This window comes from Galeopterus variegatus, unplaced genomic scaffold (genome assembly GCF_000696425.1).
Source record: "Galeopterus variegatus unplaced genomic scaffold, G_variegatus-3.0.2 Scaffold6428, whole genome shotgun sequence".
Taxonomy (NCBI): Eukaryota; Metazoa; Chordata; class Mammalia; order Dermoptera; family Cynocephalidae; genus Galeopterus; species Galeopterus variegatus.
The window spans coordinates 16,800-21,134 of NW_007732539.1; positions in this window are offsets into that span (position 1 = coordinate 16,800).

Genomic DNA, 4,335 nt, shown 5'->3' on the forward strand with positions numbered 1-4,335 from the left:
TTACACACCATAGATCAGGAAACTGTGGCTTAGACAGTTTAAGTGACTTATGCTTAGGTCACACAGCTCATAAATAGTGGAAGAAGAATTTGACCTTAGTATCTTGTTCAGGTGAGAAAGTCCCTGTTTGATTTCCACTGGTCTCTTTTTACAATTGTCCTTCAGGATGCAGAAGGGGAAATTACTAGCTTCCTTCAATACCTGCCCCCTTTGCCCTGAGACACTAGGTAGAGACATAAAGTTAGCTCTCACTTGAATCTCCACAGTGGATACTACTAATGTGAGCACAGGATTGCTACTATATGAGTTCTTGCTCATCGATTTCAGATCCTACTAAAGACCTCACCTGCTAGAGTCACACCATACTATGCCTTTCTTGCTGACATGCTAACCTACAATTTGGCCTAAGCTTTAAATTACCTTCGACATTTAGTTAATAATTTCCCCCAGTTCGCCAGTAAAGGTTTTGGTCTTTCTTGAGTAAAAGTGTTCAGTAATTCAATTGCCCTCTCCTCCATTTCCCTTTCTGAGATAGTGTCTGGAGGTAAGAGTTGAGGGCTGTGGCCTCGATCAGTGCTTCTCAAATTTTAAGAGGCTTACCAATCACCTGGGATCTTGCTAAAATGCATTAAATAGGTGTGGCGGGCCTGAAATTTTAAATTTATCACAAGTTCTGAGGGATGCAACAGATCCATGAACTTTACATTGGTCTCCAGAGAAGAATTCCTCATTTGTTTACGAGTTTGCTGTGATGGAGTCCAATCATCCACCAAAGGCTGGTGTTATAGTCTGTGAGTAGCGTAACTTGTATCCTGTTATCCTTTGGCTTCATAAATATTCCGTGAAACTTTATGGCTGGATGGACCCATGTTGACTCCTATTTGCTAAAGATGCCCAAGTCTATGTGTTGCCTTCTAAAATTTTTTTTCTTTCTTTCTTTTTTTTTTTTTTTAAAGCAAGAAGTACTTTATTAAAAGAGGAGGTAGATTTATGCAGTAGTGGATAGCTACAGTAAAGCTAGCCCCCCAAGGGAAACTGTTCAGGGTGTTTTATAGGGAAAAGAGTTAAAGGGTACAGGTCAGTGTCACTGGAGGTGGTCCATTCTGTTCTTCCTGGTTGCATCACTGGCACATGCTCAGTTAAGCCTTTGGTCCCTGCACCTGCTCAGTAGGTCCAAAATGGTGGTGGTGTTCATCATTGTCACTCCAGGAGGGTTGCCTTCTGTAAATTTATCCCCACCTTATGGAACATTTTGCCTCAACACTGGCTCTGAACTTAGAGTCCATGGCACTTGGGAGTGAGAATGGTTTGAGTCAGTAAACTAAACCTTCCATCTGAGCATAATGGTTTACCATGTTTAATTCGATGTAACCACATTCTAGAATCCTACAGGGAAATTGCAAGGGACCTTTTCTAAGTACACCATATGGGTAGCAGAAGACCCTCCTGCCCCCAGGGCAAACCTCAACTTTTCTCTGGTAATGAGAAGTTCTGCCTTGGAGACCAGGGGGACAGAAGACCCCTACACCTCCCCATCTTATGTTGCACAGTTCAACAATTATGTCAGAGACTGTATGTCCTATAAAGCCTAAACCACTTGTCACAAGGGCTTTTAAAGACAAATTATGCTGAACACTGGTCTATAACCTGGGAGATATATATATATGTTGGGCTCTCTAGACTTGATGTTTGATCCACTACATGAAAAATCATATGGATAATTCTTAAATGTAAAAATCTGAATAATACGTTGTTTCTTCTTTGCAATTTTTCTGTAAATCTGGATCTCTCACCAACAGATGGATGTTTTGATAAGACTTGGACAAAGGTCTCATACACAGGAAGGCAGAAGACGAAAGCAAATTAATAACTTTTAAAATAATACCCCCATTTATAACAGACTGTAGTTCTATATCCAAAAAAGTTCTATTCTAATTGTGTAAAGACAAAAGTCCTCTAGGGCTGGCTGGTTAGCTCAGTTAGTTAGAGCACATTGTTATAACACAAAGGTCAAGGGTTCAGATCCCCATACCGGGCAGCTGCCAAACAAACAAATGAACAAAAAACCCATAAATATTCTAAAATATATTTAACCTTACAAGGAGATGGGGCTCAATTATTACATGTTTACTGAACCACATTAGGAATTTAAGGGAGGAGAGATATGCCACTGTCAACTGTATGTTATAAAAACTGTATATGTTCAATATATTTGTTATATATTTTGTCTCTAATTTCTATTTGTTCCTATGACAATGTATCTCCAGGTATCATATAGTCTTTTAGTGGATGATCATTATTTTTTAAATCAAAGAGACAATGAAGCAGCAAAATTGTAAATATTCATGAGGAATTTTCTTCACCATCCTATCAAAAATGCTACTTCAATTTTTGCATATTTGACTTTATATCCTGTTTCATATGTTAATGTATTATTACAGAGTAGCAGTTGATAGTACACATGTCATTTTTAAGGGCTATATTTGAAACTTTATTCTAGAATTTTTTTATGTGTTATAATTATCATTTTGGTGTGGATAATTTGAAAGATTCAAAATTCTATAGAGAAGGAAATGTAAATGACTCATAATCCCACTATCATTATTGAAGTCAATTACAGCACATCGGTGATTATCCTTACATATCCTTCAGGATATCTGTACATTCATATATATCTACATCTTTATCTTTATCTCTAGAGTTATATCTCTTTAAGTTAAGATTTAATTTAAGATCCTTTAATATATGCAAAGAGAGAATTTTATGTTTTAGTTGACAGTATATCATGAGAATTTTCCGTATCATTCAATATCCTTTAGAGCTTTATTTTAATGGCTTTGTAGCATTTCATCCTATTAATATATTAGGGGTATTCAAAAAGTTCATGGAAACTGCATGTTATGAAAAAACTGTGCATGGTTTTCAAAAATTTTTGCATGAGAATAAATTCTCACTAACATGTATTAAACAGGATCTAGTTTGAAGCGCTAAGGATAAAACATTAGTTTGAAAAGAACCCCTATCAGAGCAACATGAATTCTGCTCAAATTGAAGAAAGAACAAATATCAAATATATGGTGAAGCTTTGGTAGAAGAATGGTGAAATCATTGATGCTTTTCAAAAAGTTAGGGACAATGCTTCAAAGAAATCAGCAATTTGCAATGGATAACTAGTTTTAGGACGGGATGAGACAATGTTGAAGATGATGCCCACAGTAGCAGACCATCACATCAATATGCAAGGAAAAAATTAATCTTATTCAGGCCCTAGTTGAAGACAACTGACGATTAACAGCAGAAACAATAGCCAACACCATAGACATCTCAATTGGTTCAGCTAACACAATTTTGACTGAAAAATTACAGGTAAGTAAATTTTCTGCTTGATGGGTGCCCAAACAGTTGTGCCCAGATCAGCTGCAGATAAGAGCAGAGCTTTCAATGGAAATTTTAAACAAGTGGTATCAAGACCCTGAAACGGTTCTTCAAGGAACTGTAACAGGAGATGAAACATGGCTTTACCACTATGATCCTCAAGACGAAGCACAATGAAAGCCATGGCTACCAAGAGGTGGAAGTGGTCCAGTCAAAGCAAAAGTGGACCAGTCAAGAGCAAAGGTCACAGCCACAGTTTTTTGGGATGTTCCTCAAAATTTGTTGACTTTCTGGAGGGCCAAAGAACAATAACATCTGCTTATTATGAGAGCGTTTTGAGAAAGTTAGCCAAAGATTTAGCAGAAAAACTCCCGGGAAAGCTTCACCAGAGTTCTCCACAACAACACTCCTGTTCATTCCTCTAGTCAAACAAGGGTAATTTTGTGAGAGTTTCTTTGGGAAATTTTTAAGCATCCACGTTACAGTCCTGGTTTGGCTCCTTCTGACTTCCTTTGTTTCCTAATCATAAAACATCTATAAAGGGTCCCCATTTTCTTCAGTTAATAATGTAAGAAAGACTATACTGACATAGTTAAATTCCCAGGACTCTCAGTTCTTTAGGGTTAGACTAAATGGCTGGTATCTTCACTTGCAAAACAATCTTGAACTTGATGGACCTTATGTTGAGAAATAAAGTTTATATTTTTTATTTTTATCATTTAATTTCATTTTTCCGCAAACTTTTTGAAGTCCCCTTATATGGCCTTAAACGGTGATTTTTCCATTGCCATATAGCTGGACATTTAGGTATTTTTCAAATGTTGCTGTCTTCCTTCAGGTTTGATGGAAGTAGAATTTAAAATCCAGGGGCCGGCCCGGTGGCGCACTGCTACAGTGCACCGCTTGGGAGCGCGGTGGCGCTTCCGCCGAGGGTTCGGATCCCACATACAGACCGGTTCC